The sequence below is a fragment of the Rissa tridactyla genome, chromosome 4, assembly GCF_028500815.1.
Source record: "Rissa tridactyla isolate bRisTri1 chromosome 4, bRisTri1.patW.cur.20221130, whole genome shotgun sequence".
Lineage (NCBI taxonomy): Eukaryota > Metazoa > Chordata > Aves > Charadriiformes > Laridae > Rissa > Rissa tridactyla.
The window spans coordinates 93,710,332-93,725,136 of NC_071469.1; the positions used below are offsets into that span (position 1 = coordinate 93,710,332).

A 14,805-nucleotide genomic window follows, 5' to 3' on the forward strand; every position below is an offset into this window, starting at 1 on the left:
ATATGACTTTATGACCTTGCAGCATCAGAAAACACTTTGCCTCTTAAAAAAGAAAGCCTGCAAAACCCACCCCAAAATTCAACCCTTACCAACTCTTCTCTCTCCTCCAGGAAGGGCAAGGTGAGCCATGGCACCCAGTGCTTGGTGTCTGCAGGGACTTTGGCCTCCTCCCAGCTTTTGCCGTTTTCCAGGCAAGAGTGGCTTTGGAGGCCCAGACGAGTATTGGAGCCCTTCCAGCAGATGATTATACTTCATCTCCTGGCCTCGTAAGTGAGACTGCTGGAGAGCTGAGTGCCAGGCCAGACCTCTCCCTCATGTTATGGAGTGCTACCAGAAGGCCACCAGACTAGCTCTGTCTTTGCTTTTAAATAAGCAGCTTAATCATTCTCTGCTTGTAATTAAAAATTTGAGTCAGTCACATGTGTTGTAAATCTGTGCATGGAGAACTTATTTAACTAATAAAAATTAGCCTGAAGTTGTGTTTACCTGAGCAACTGGAAACGAAACTCTCTGGATACATCAGCTCCGCCCTCCTAAAGCCTCTGTTCCTCAGGAAGCTCGCGCAGGAGCTAGCCAAGAGCCAGCCTGAATCCCCTTTAATAAAAGCCATTATTTCAGCTTCTGCGCAATTTGGAGTCTGGCCATAACATAGGATGGGAACACCTTGTAACACTTACGGATGATCTTCTGCTTTCAGTGGACCGAAGCCAAACTTCCGTTTAGCTTTCTTATTTTCTCCACAGAATTGGATGCAGTGGCTTGTGAAGCGTTTCTGGTCCGAGGGGCAGCAGATGCCACAGTGGTGGCTGTAAGGAGCGCTTCCACCAGCACATGCTCACTTTGTGGGGATGGTTTTCCTACTGCCCTTAGCCATTTTGCTTGGGCTGCGAGAACTGGTAAGATAAAATGGACTCACCTGCCAACACTGTGTAAAAATACTCAGATTTTCTTATGTTTTGCCATGCTTTTATATCAATGGTGTGACCCAGTACTCCAGGGTCTACCTGGAGAAGATCCCCTCGAGTGAAGGGTGGGGCTTGCTGCCCTCAGACCAACGTGAAGTAGCTTACTGCAGTAGTGAGGGTCTAGTTTAGGACATGATAATCCCTGTGTGCTGCCAGGTGGCCTGTATCTCTGCCCCTCCACTGGGGACAGTCACCTGCTGTGCAGCCAGGGCAGGGAAAGCCCTGAGAGAGGGGTTTGCTGCACGAAGCAGCCCTGTTTGTCCAAAGGCTTTCACTCAGAATCAGTCAATTCAAACAACACTATGAAACCTAAAAAAAAATCAATGTTTGCTCAACAAGACTCTGTACAAAACATTAGTGACTCGAGTTAATTTTATTCTCATCCTCTAATATTTTATTGATCAAACTCTATATTAACTTCCATTACTTTCTGCTGAGGATTGATGTCAGGTTAAGTAACCTGTAGTTACAAGTCTTGCTTGCTCTGTGTGAGTATGGATATAATCTTCACACTCTTCCAGTGTTCTGCAATTTCCCTGGTACGTTAACTTTTTTCAGTTCATATTGACAGATTAGTGATCTCTCCTGGCAACTCTTTTATGACATCATAGCACAAGGCACCCAGAGGCCATCAGATTTTTAGATTGTTTAATACTCCCCTTGGCTAGAAATAGACTAGTTCATTGTCTTCATCTCATTTGAGTATGCTGTCTGTGTCTTTCCTAACAAAATGTTTATTGACCAGTTCTGCCCTGTCTGTATCCTTTTTAATAATACAATCATCTCCATTGAATAATAAACCAGTTCTTGGAATTTCTTTTGGTCCTGATATGCCTAACACAATCCTCTTTGCTGTCCTTAGTCTGGCCAGACCAGACTTTGACATCTGCCTTCTTTCGGTGATCTACACCTCAAAACATCTAAAACTGTATTGATTCCTGCTTCTTTTCCCTCCCCGTAACGTAGATAAAGGTGGTCTGGAGCTCTCATTGGACAAGGCAGTTTGGAGATGCTGACATTCCATGGTGGCAAGCAGATGTGGAGGCTTGCCCTTGCCCGTCTCCTAGATCTGCTCACAGGGTGGTTGAGCCCAAGTTGGGACAGACTGCTAGGAAACAGAGACCGTTCACTTTCTTCTGCTTTGTGTTCAGGCAAAACTTCTGCAATCTTGTGTTCGCCACTTCTTGCAGTGGATAGAGTCTCCAGAACAAATAATTATATGACCACTTGCCAAAAAATTGCCTTACAGCAACTTTAAAATACTCAGATGTCAACAGCTTTTGAGGTTTTGTTGTTTATGTAACTCAGATGGTCTGCATGGTACATTAAAACAGGTATGCAGGCAAGATTTCCCCCTTGCATTTTTTGGTTTGATTTTTTTAACAGATTGTCAAGATGACAATCTCCTTTTGGATTATTTTTTTCTTCTACTACAATAAAATGCCTACCTTTAGCTTGCTCTGAAGTTTTCTCTTTGAATGTTTAAAAGAGAAGTGCTTGGAAGATTTATAGATAAAATGAAATTGGAGGGTAAATGTGCTGGCGTCCTTCTGATCCGGACAAAACCCACAGGCATGGCTCAGACGAGGGTGTGCGTATCTCCTGAAAACTGGCTGTCATTTTGTGAAGATTGCTAGGCTTAGCCACAAATAGAGGACTGTTACGTGATCAGCTTTCCACCAGCATCTCAAAGTTTCTTGAGTGCTCTTTAGTGGGAAAAAGATGCTGGCGTGATAAAACTGAGAGACAGTTTCAAAGTAGCTCCGTAGATGTGGGGTTCGTAGTAAAGGGCTTTGACCTAATCTAAGTCCTACCCCAGTATTTTTGATGGTACAGAAATCATAAAGCGATTGCAATATATATGGCAAGAAGAGAAAAGTAATTTTTCCTGTATGTGCCTTTCCAGTATTCAAACAATTCCCAACAGCAACAGCGGCAAAAGTGCTGACTCAGTCTTCAGAAAGTGGCCCAGGAGCTGATAATCATAACTGTGCATGAGACTGAAAATTGCAGACTCATGAGCAATACAGGTAATGGGATTCTTCAAAGGTCCTTCCCAGCATTTCACCTACAAAAGGGAGTGGGTGTGAGGAAGGCGGTAGATTCCCTGTGGCAGATTTGAGTAAAACAGCCCTCGACTTCTCACAGACTCATGTTTGAAAAGTTAATTCTGGTGGTCCAGGTGGAAGCTCTGTCTGCCTAATGGAAAACTCGACAAAAGGCTAAAGACTAGAACAGTGGTAAAGGCAAAATGTTTAATGTCGTGGTGGGTTATTTACAGCCATGTGGCTGGTCCTGAATTAATTGTATGCATTTCCTTTAATAACTTCTAATAACTTGAGAGATGAAGTAAACGTTGTGAGACTAACTTTGGAGAAGGATGAGTAGTGAGGGGTTTTATACAGGTATAATACTAGGTTATTTATAGAAGTTAGAAGTGGGAAAGGAAAAAATGAAATTCAGCCTTGAAAAATACAGATGATATAGCTGCCTGTGTATGAAAGTACTAATTCATCACAGGTATATTCAATAGGAAAGAACCTGAGCGGTAGCGATACTAAGAGACATTTCAGGGTAACAACAGACAGCGAGTTAGATACGAGTTTGCAGTGTCATATAGGAAAAATGAGCAGTATAGGTTTGGACTGCCTGCACTAAACCATCATGGTAAAGAGCAGGAAAATAATAGTGACTCCTGTACTGACCTGTGGCTGCAGCTGGGAAATCTTGCTCCGCTCTGGCACCACGTCTGTAGCTTTCTGTTAACAAACTGGAACAAGTGCACAGAAAAGCAACAAAGAGAACTGGGGACCTGGAAGAATTGACTTATGAGAAGAGATTAAGAAAGGTAAATTTTTGCAGCTTGGCTAAGCAGGGACTAAGCAGCCACATCAGCATACAAAAATGCCCACAGCTGGGAGCAATGAAGGAAAGATCTGTTATCCAGCACGATGCCCATCTTACAAACTGAAGGTGAGGGACTGAATTTAACAAAAGAAATTTTTAGGCAATAGTAGGAAAAAAGCAACCAATAATTAAATCTTTTAGACTAAGGAAAAGTCTTTCAAAGACAGGAGAAAAATCAGTTACTAGGGGGTTTTAAAGCAAGTTTAGGTGATGGCAGAGTATGTAGTACAGTGAAATGCTATATGTTGCTAAGATGTCCACAGCCATTCGATGTTCTCACCGTTCCTAAATGCCAAATACGCAGAGATTCCTGAGGGCACCTGATGGCACATATATTCTTTGGTATTGCATAGGTGCAATCTTAACACTTTTATCTTGAGAAATCTGTATGTGGATGTGAATAAAAACTACCTTTGCTGCCCTTGGGATCCTCACATACCTAGTTCACACCTTGAATCTCTATTGCAACACCCACCTTGTTGGTCTTTAAGATGTTTAGAGCATAACTTTGCATCCCAGGCCCAGATGCTGGGTGGCACCACCAACTCGTCTCCAAAATAATTTCCAGATGTGTCACAAACGTGGTCAACCCTTTTGGAGAGCATTGTCCAGAGGAGTGCGTGCAGGGCAGCTGGAACAGCGCTCCTTGCTCCCCAGGAGGTTTCTGTTTGACTTGACCTGTCACAAGTGATAAGGCTGTAGAAGTAAATACTGCACATCTGGCAGCCTGCTCTGGGGCATCGTTGAGTTGTCTGGTGTAAAATAAAGCCAAATGCTCATAAACTTGCAAGCCTGCATTGATAAAACAATAAGATATCGAAATGTATTAACGTGGTTTTTGCTCAGCCCCTGGCCTCAATACTCATGGCTGGTAAATCGCTTTTGGGCATCAGTGCAGCAGGGATGGGGATGCTCGAAGGTGCTGCTGCAGCGGCTTGCAGGTGACGATAACGTTCATGGCACAGATTCTGGCACGGGGCCATGGGAGAACAACTGATCTTTTGCATTGCATTTGGTCGGTTACTCTCCCATTTATTGTTTTAGGATGTGTGTATGATAAACAGGTGGGAAAACATCTCCACCGAGTGCCAGCAAACTGAACCAATGAGGTGGAGATGATGGTAAAAGTAGTTACGCTACTTTTGCAAATGAAGCACTTGCTTAATTTCAGGCTCTTAACTAAACAGGATACTGTGACACATAATGAAAGAATTTCCTTTTCCAGTAAAGGAGAAGCTACAGGTGTCTTGGTACAAGAAAGTAACACTAAGTTTGTCTTAAAACAGACACTGTCCTAGTGGAGTATCTGTGGGGAGTGGAGGCTCTATGCTGCCCTGCTCTTCAGTGTCATGTGCTACAGGAGTGAGTTTTTATGTTCCTAACCTCGTCTTGGTGTGCGCAGCGCAATGAAACTGCCTGTTCAGAGTTTAGCTTGTGAAGAAGAGATAAAAGGGTTATTAGAAATGGAAGTTAAAGGATGGGGTGTTTTCCACGGTGTGGATCCTTAACCCATGCCTCAGGGGTAGGTTTCATAGGTTACTCAGCAAATCCTAAAGCAGGTGACTGGGGCCACTGGACACTTAAGGAGCAAAAGGAGAAGTTGTGCCAAGCGTCTCTCTATCCATTAGCAGCTGAACTGGCTGGCAGCAAACCCAGGCCACTTGCAAGGTTTTCCCGGGCATGTGCCAATTAGAGGGTCTGTGCCGCGCTGGGGTGGCAGCAGGTCTCGCCCGCGGCACTGGGCGTGTGTGTCTAGGTGATGCTCAGGAATAGCTCTTGTCTCTGTGCCCCAGACAGGTAAACTAGCTTTGCTTTTGTAAAGTACACCTTTCTTGGTTAGCGCTCTTATCTATTCTAGTACAGCCTCACGTTCCTTGCGCACAGACGGTGCTTTGTTCAAGTATTCATCCTTTGCCTGAATTATTTATTCATTCATTTTTTTTCTCCTTAATTTTTCCTTCTATCTTTCCCTTGCTGGTGTCAGATGAATTCCTGTTTCTCCAGCAGCTCAGCAGGGCAGGGATTAATGCGGCTGGAGCACTATTGCAGCCATGTTGGGGAGCTGGAGCGACCTCCTCCAAGAAAAAAAAAAAAAAAAGAAAAAGGAAAGTATCCAGCAGTTAGAAATGGAGGGGGGGGGAACTCTGAGTACCTCTTGTTCATTTTCACAGCAGACATGTTCCCAGCATCTCCGTTCCCCTGGGAGATGAAATATAGTGCAAATCTTTAATAGAAAGTAAAATTGAAAGTGCAAATATTGAGTATGAGTTGTATTGAAAGAAATTGCAAGCTCTGAACTAAAAAAAACATGTAAACTTCAAGTGCTTGGCTAAGGTTAACAATTACGAGCTCTGTTCTCACAGTTCTTGTTGTTTCAAGCAGCATGATGCAGGAGAAAGTGTCTCCTTTGCTGTTGTCCTTCTGCTAATGGCATGATGAATTCTGATTACACTGCAATTGCATCCCTGCAATGTGGAAGGCCGCGGTAACTATTTGGGACATCAGTTTTCATTCTGCCAACTTTCAGGAGCATTTTATAGGATTAATATTCAATAAAACCCCCTTAACATTAAAAAAATGCTTAGTCCCACAATTGTTATTAAATTCTTTTCCTGTGCCATAATGCGGATGCTTTGATCTAAAGTCCTGCAGTTTCTGGAAGGAGCTTGCGTGATTACGATAATGTGCAGTGCTCTTTCTGCTATTCCTACAGGGAAAATAAACCCCACATTAGTTCCATATTAGTACCTGACTTGGAGAAGTTAAAAAGTGCCAGAAAAAGGTTAACCAGAGTCAAGTACACATAAGAGAGCTGTGATTATTAGTGTTAAGGGAGCCATTTGAAAAAAACATTTCTGCTTTTACAGAAGAATTTATTGGTGTCTTTGCTTCTGGCTGCTTTATGCATTTTAATAAAGCAGTAGCAGCAATAACAGGGTGTGGGAGTTGGTTACGCCTGTGTCAAAAGAAAGAGTCTACCTGTGCGATGTTGCCCCTGTCCGTGCCTTTAGCCTTCCCCAGCCCGGGGCTGCCCTCCACTCAGCCTGGGCTATTCGTTTGCACCACAGCTGGGGGGGCGAGTTCAGGTAAGAACCCGTGATCCAGCAATGTCCAGTTCACATTCCTGAATGCAGACTCAGTTGGGCTCTCCGACTTGCCAGCACACGAACAGGATCCATTTGGAGAGCCATTTAAATGAAGGCAATAATTGCTTTTGTGTGTTAAAAGTTACATACAGCCTACAAGCAGCTTTTGCAATTTCCCTGCCAAATGTCTGGGATTATTTTGAAAATGTACTCTATTGAAAACAGTCTCAGTCTGAGATATACCCGCACAATTAGGATAAAACTCGGGTGTCTGCTCTACACACTGGGCACAGAGAAACAACTTTTGGTAGAGTAGATGCTAAAATGCTTACTGTGCATGGGGAAGGGCTGGTGCTCGCCTGAGGCACCCGCTACTGGTCGCCGTCAGAAACGGATACTAGGACCGATGAATCCAGGGTTTAACCCCATATGGTGTGCATTACCTCAATACAAATTTTCATCGCAAAACTCAGTATTTTTAAAAGACAGACAGAAATTATACTTCGCTCTGGTTTGCTGTAGGTGGGCAGCTAACATGCATGGACTGTCCACTGCAGATGTTCCCTCCTTAGGGCGGGTCAGCGATTTAAATTCCTTATGAGACCACATTCCGCAGGTAATGCAGGGGAATTGTACTTAGTTTGTACAACGGTTCACTTAAAAAGACATGTATGCAATGCCAGCAGCCAGAGCAAATATAAATAGCCTATGGCTTGCACACCATATATTTGTAGAAACAAACACATTCGGTACATGTGGAAGCCACATGAACGTGCAGGTTTCTGTATTTAAAATGTTAGCTATATTGGCCTACTCTTACGGCTTTACAATTAGTTTGATTTTCCTTTAAGAAGGCATCTCTCTTGCTAGAGGTTCGCAGCCATGGATGTCCTGATCTCTAGCTGGTCTTTTTGTGAATGTATAGTCTGCTTAGTCTGCACAGGATGTTTTTTCCTCTATACAGACGCTTTTGCTCCCTCTTCTTTTCCCCTGCCTGCATCATTTGCAGGACATCTCAGAATGTATCTGTGGAAATCATCATTTTTTTGCAAAGTTTCTGTTTAATAGCAGCTGAGCTCAAGTGACCTGTGATAATGGTTCTTTGCTATTGTTTAGCTGTGGAAGTTTTTCAATTTTTTAATTTCACCAGAAAGACCTGTCATTTATTCATGAAAAACTATGACATTGTTTATCCTTCACAACTGGGGGTCAGATTTTGCTCCATGATCTGTGTTCCCTCTCTTTGAGTGTTTACCTTTCTACAACTTTTTTTGGTTTTCACACACTGGTTCTGATTTCAGGATGCTGTTGTCTATTGTCTGTAATGCTTTCTCGGTAGTGATAATTTTTCACGTGTTGTGTAAAGGTCCTGTTCATCCATCTGGGGAGAGTAGGAAGGTATTTTGCTTCGCAGGTCCATAAGCCCATCTGTGCTCGCACATCTGGAAAGGCTCATGCCGTCTGTCGTGTTAGTGCACTGGGACAAGACTTCTGATGGAAAGACTTAATTCTCAAAGCGGTGCTGGATAATGATAAATCCTTTGTGAAATGTGGATTTGCATTTAAGATTCTTTCCTGTTTCCATTGTCTGCGGGGCGTTTTACTCAGCTTCGTTTCCACTGTCCCAAGTCTAAACTCCTAATCCCCTCTTGTGATGCTTCAGCTTGAGCTGATACTCCTCCATTTCTCCTTCATTTCCGTGTCAGAGCCCAGACTCCATCCCAGCACTCCTCCCTTCCCCTGGCATCCTCGCCAGTTTCCTCATATTCTCCATTACTGCTCTAGTTCAGGGCTATCCCATCTCACGGTCCCCGATCCCGCTCTTGACCTGTTTCTGCTCATCACCAGACCAGCTGCTCTTGCAGATCCAGTGCCAAAGGTGCTCTTGGCCCCTCCTGTCACAACTGAGGTTGGGGGTGAACAGCTGCAGGCGAAATGCAAAAGGGCACTAGAGTAACCGCAGATTGTGGTCAGTCAACCCCATTCCCCTCTCCCAGGAGTCACCACCCGGCTGACCTGCAGGAGGCTGGAGCTGTGATGCGTTTTAAGTTCAGTGATGATCTGACATGGTCCCACAGAGCCTTGCTTACAGTTGTCTGCACTGACACCCTCTAAGACGGGTGCATGTTTGCCAGGAGAACGAAATTTTCCAAAAGTGTAGTTATCAATAGTTTGTTCTTAAACTGAGAAGGCAAATCAAGCAGAGAGCTGGGAGGGTTTGCCTCGGACAGGACCTGTTCAGTCGTTTCAGATCTGTGAACAATGAAGTAGTGAATGTGCCCTTGAGGATGGCAGAGGAGAGGAGGAGAGCAGCTGCTATCCCTCTGGAGGACAAGAGAGCAATTCAAGACAATCTTGGAAAGTTTGAAAAACGGTCAGAAATTATGGAGTTGAAATTCAATTAAGAAACACTTAAATCTCTATACTTTACTCATTTATTTATTTCCCTTTCTAAATACAAACTGGAGAGAAACTGGCTAGGTAGCAGAACTGCAAAAAATTTACAGAGGTAACCACAAATTGATGGTGACTTGTCAGTGGGATGGTGTATATATTAGTGTCTTGGTGGTACAGCCTTCTGGGAGGTGTTACCTTCTATAGTAAGGTACAGTTATTACCTTGCGCTGGTCAGGGCATGCAAAGCCTCACTTACATTTCAATATCTGGTTGGAGCACCACACTTCAAAAAAGGTATTAAGTAACTGGAGGAAAACCAGAGGCGAGCAGGGAAAAAGACAGCCCTGTCTGGGGGATGGCGGCGCAGGGGGGGGGAGAGAGGAGGGCTTGTCAGGGTGGCGTGGAAGCTCTGAACTGGGCAGTGGTGGCCCAAGGAGGAGGCTGGGAAAGAGCGAAGCTGCTTGGCATATCAGAGGGTAGAGACAGGGTATTCAGCGTATGAAGGTGATACGATATGCAGAACCTTCTTTTGTACCCATTTTGAAGGCATTGCATCATCAGCCTACTGCAGTTCATACCCTTCAGCCATTCTTTCATTACTCTCATTTTCTGGCTGTTACTCCCATGCATCAACATCTCTGAGGCATCTTTCTGCTGTTGTGCTTGAGGATTTGGGCATTGCAATATACTCCTTCAAACCTCTGCCCATCACATGAACAAACCAACACCTATTCACAAAAAAGCAGCCCTCAAATCAAAGAGGGAAATAAAATGCTGTGTACTTAATGATGGGCTAGAGGCAGAACTTTTATTTCATGCTTTGTCCCTGCAATTTCCCCCTTTGTTTTACAGGGTATGACTTTACCAAAAATAGTCAAAGGAAGAAAATAAAGTTTAAAACTCTGGGAACAAGCCAAGTTTTCCATGCTGAAAATCAATTATTGGCTAATATTTTAAAGTCAAGATCACCGCGTTCTGGCAATAGGCCAGTTCACCCACATTCACCTGCTTTGTACTTTATTCACAAGAGTCAAAGATCTTGCGAATAAAACTTTTTATTTATAGAGGAGTTTTGAGTTTCAAGGGAGTGCTGATTCTTATGGCCAGCACTGCTGGCAGAGGAAGGTGACTTCTTACCACAATCTGTGTGTTTTTCAGGGTTACTGACAACAAGTAAAATTATTACATGAAATAAAATGATTGCATTTGGAAAGAATTGCAAGGTGGCATAATTAGACAGTGGGCATTTTTAAGGTTACTTTGCTATGCTGGAGCTGCAAAAGATGGAAGTAATTTATTTCCTCTTGGTAATGCTCCTTTCTGGTCTAGCAATTTATCAGAAATGTTAATCCAACAAGCAGTAAGTGTGTATATGGCGGGAGGAGGTAAGGGGAATGGAGGAAGGAGAGAGAGAGAAGGCATTTAAAATTAGCTTCGAAATATTGTACATCTCATTAAAAATGTAATCATGCATAAAATGAGATCAATGAAAATTTATCTAAAAGTGCAAGGAAAAGGCGTCTTCTGGTGTGATACTGGGTATAATAGTCTGGATTTTAATTTAGTCAGTTCGCAACAAAAAAATCCCTCCAGGCTAAATAAAACAGTTTCCCTCCCAGTTATTGTATGGACAGCTAATTTTCTGCACCTTTCCTTCTAATATTCAACCTTATCTCTTGCTGGATAGAGGTTTCAATATACTGCAGAGTTTGTTTTCTTTACATTTTCTATTACTGCAATTTAATTTGCATGATAAATGATGAGAGGTAGAAAGATGATAAAAAGAAGCAGAACATTTCTTTATTAATTTTGTTTAAATTAGTGTAACTTTTCACTGACTGTGCTTTTTACACAGAAAGCCTATGTAGAAATTATTTTAAGACTCTGTATTGCAGTTAGAAAAAAATTAATACCTGACAATGAGCTCCCTGCCTTACACGCCAGTATGCATGTTCTTATTTTTATATGTTTTCTTTCTCCTTTGCACTGTGTCTAATGACACTTATGGACCAGTTTGATGAAATCGCCATCAACTTCATTCCAGAATCTGTGATACAGGAATGGTTTTAGATGTATTTTAAACATGCATTGCATAATGCTGGATTTGTTTTCGGCCCTTCAGCCCCTTTCCTAATGTTAGTTTTGCAGCCTTGGAGGGAGCACCAGGAAGAAGCCCCACTAAGGATTTATTGTAAGTGTTCCTAACATGGAATCTGGAAGCGTCTGACAGAGCTGGCTGTGTCTTTCCTTGCGCTGCCCTCCCAGCTCCTCTGTCGGAACCAGTCCTGTGGGGCGGGATGCTGGGCGAGGGCGTGGGACTGGACCCAGCGCTGCTTGGGTTGGCGTCAGCTCCCAGCTGGTGATGACTTTGGGGGGATTTTGGGGGATTGCCTCTCAGCATCATGAGAGAGTCTGGGCTTAGTTCTAGGAATAGTGATGAAATGCTGAAGGAAATGTTTAAGGAAAGCTGCTCCATGTTTCTGGAGTTCAGTCCTCCTGACTCAGGTCTGAGATTTGGGTAGCTAGTCATCTGTGATGAATGGTGGATGCAGGTATTGCTTCTCTGTTTATGTATCTGCAAGGAAACTCATTATAATATTTTAAAATGGTGACTCCTGCATTCTTGCCCTCTTTACCTGCCCTCTGCTCACAGCTCAGAGTTTGTTTCAACAGCACAAAGATTTGATCAACTTTATTCACAGCTGTTAGTTGAAAACACCTGCTCATCACGTTTCCTTTTCTTCCTGTTTTCACCCCACAAGTGCTTCATTTTGGGGCACCACAGCCTGCCCTGCTGACCTGATAAGACGGAGACATCCCTTGTGTTTCAGTAGGCTCAGCCCTTTCCTTTTGCTCAGAGAGGCTCGCAAGAGTTGGCTTTAAAGTTATGAGTTTTGGGAGAAAAAGATTATTTTAATTCATTCTAGTAATTGGGTTTATGCTGGTTAATGTTAGCAAAGCTAAAGGGAATCTCTGCTGAGGCCCTGCAACTGAGGAGAAACCCAGGGCCTTTGTTTTCATATTTTTTCCCCCTTTCCTCCTGAGGTTTAAGGCAATTAAACACAAAGCAGTTAAAGTTTTACAGGTGGAATAATGGAGTAAGTCTCCCTTAACATGTATAAGTGCTTGCTAGAATATTTCCAAAGTAAATACCAGTAAAATTTGTGACAAAAGCATGTTGTGGTGTGTGGCTGTATTGGCACGGTCATGAGAGCGGAATGCCTTGCCTCTCCCCCCGGTGTTACCCATCATAAACCCATCGCGGTGCGCCATCCTGCCCTTGGAGAACATACATTTACATGGGTACAAGTGTATTTCTATATCAACGCTTCTAAAGAGAGGTATATATAATACTGGAATTGCTTAACATATTCCACTGTAGCATGTTTAAAATTTTTTTTTCCCCTGTAAACTTTAATTCTGTTGGTGTTTTCTGCAGGCGTTTGTAAAGAGACAAGAAAAAGCACTGGCAATGGAGATTTGCCATAAATGTCCTTCTTTCCCCACCTTTCTGTCTCCCAAATGACATTTCATTGTGGTAGAGCTGAGTTATAAACTTTTGAAAATTGCCTTTTTCCTTGTCTGTGCTGTAAGAAAAATATAGGGAGCACAACAAAATAATAAATAAAAATTGTAATTCGAGACCATGCTGCTGCCTCAGCAGCCTGCTGCTCTGCAGGCTGTGTTTGAAAACAATCCTCCGTGCATATTTATTTTTTTTTTAAAGAAAAGGTGAAAAGGAGATTATATAAGTTTCAAATTCCAAAAGTTGGAAAATGCTGAACTGAGTTTTCTTTGAAGACTTATTCTTGTCTCCCGGGGTGCATGCGGTGTGCTGCAGGCTCTCGCTGCAGCGGTGGGCTGGGTGGGCCGTGCCCGTGTACATCCCCACGTGAGGACACTGTGCGTCCCGTAGCTGGGAGCCTCGTCGCTTATACAAAGCGGGCAGTGCTGACTGCAGGCCCTGACCAAACGTGATCTCTAAGTGTCGCGTATCTTTTCTTCTGCGTTTTGCCCTGCCCTCTGCTCACTGCTCCTTCTGCCTTTGCTAATTGTCTGTGGTCCTTCTGCCCCCACGCCCAGCCAGACCCTCCCGACCTGGGCGGCTGCCTCTTGTGTTGCGCAGAGGCTTCAGTTTTATGAGAAACGTCTCTCATCAAATCCCCTGGCACTATCTTCTTAGGCGACACCCTGCACAGGCACCCTGGGCAGGACCAGGAACCCCGCACAAGCAGTCAGCTGCCTTTTATGTGACCCATCTCCTCTCATGCTGCCTTTCCTGCCCCCTTTTTTTTTTTAAATATGATTATCTCCTCTCTGGGTTATCCTTATTCCCCTCTAGTTCCCTGAAAGTCTGACTCCACTAAGATCAATGCTATTAATGGATATATTAAATGGGCATAATGCAGTAAATTGGGGCTTAATTTCATATATGTTCTTTATGTCCAGAGATGGCCAAATGGTTTGCAAAAATAACATGTGTATTGATCTATATACACATGTAATATAACTGTATATGTGTTTAGACATCTACATTAAATAGTTTATTTTTGTATATGAGGAACTTGTCTTCTTCCATGTTTCATCCCAAAGAGTAATCAGATCAATATGTTTCTGCTGAGAAGCAGAAAATGTGATCAAGTTTTATGTATTATGTCAGAGGATGAATTCTGCATTAATTTTTACTTGTTGCTGCCTGCCAGAGGGAAAGAAAAGGCCAGTGGTGTTTGAACTGAAAGAAGACCGCTGGTTTTGTGCAAAGGAACAGTAAAGATGCGAAGGGCTGCTGGAGTTCCCTGCGAGTCCACTTGCACAGCATAAAAGAGAATTGTGCTGCAAACAGAAAAATGCGGAGGCAATACAACTGAACAAATAATCTCAGTCATTAATGGTTGACCAAGAAAAATTGAGGGCCACTGAAGAACAGAAAGCACTGATGTGCATTTTCCTTTGAGTAGGTGTCCCGTGTGTACCTTCACTCTGCGAGTATTCGTACCATCACACATACTCAAGCCAGAGGTTGCAACTGCATCCCATTGGGACCAGACTTTTCCTTATTTTATTTAATTTTCTGGGTTTAGTTTCTTTTTCTATGCTTCTTTTGCTGCCTTCATCTTTGCTATAAACAGCCAGAGGAACTCTGGAGTAGTCATATTTTGCTTTCCAGGTTTTCAGTCTACGGAAAATCTAAATCTTTGGAGCCCTCATTGTCTGTGATCCGTTTTCCCAGGATAAATGTGGAGCCTGTTGCTGAAGAGGACATCTGCTAGCTGCTGGCTATTCATTGCTTAGCTCACTGTTGACTTGTAGCTTCTGGAGAGTTTGGAGAAGATCTCCCTTCTGCCAGGGATCTACTTCAGAAGGACCTAAATTTGAACTCTTTCTTGGGTCAGCCCTCGGATGCTTGTCCATCTGTGTGTGGACTTTGCACGCGGGAGTGGTGGCTATTC

At 43.3% G+C, this 14,805-nt stretch overlaps 1 protein-coding gene across 8 annotated transcripts in view; it reads left to right on the forward strand.

The window, feature by feature from the left end:
• The window catches only part of ZFHX3 (zinc finger homeobox 3), a 685,441-nt gene that overhangs the window by 45,720 nt on the left and 624,916 nt on the right, over positions 1-14,805 (forward strand). For 4 of the 8 annotated variants that reach the window (XM_054198573.1, XM_054198571.1, XM_054198569.1 and 1 more), the window contains exon 3: positions 744-896. The exons of 3 other annotated variants lie outside the window; for them this stretch is intronic. The gene's annotated coding sequence lies outside the window, so the exon portion shown is untranslated. Of the gene's footprint in view, positions 1-110; positions 267-743; positions 897-14,805 lie in introns of all 8 variants that reach the window. One more of the 8 variants, XM_054198572.1, reaches the window with a different exon arrangement.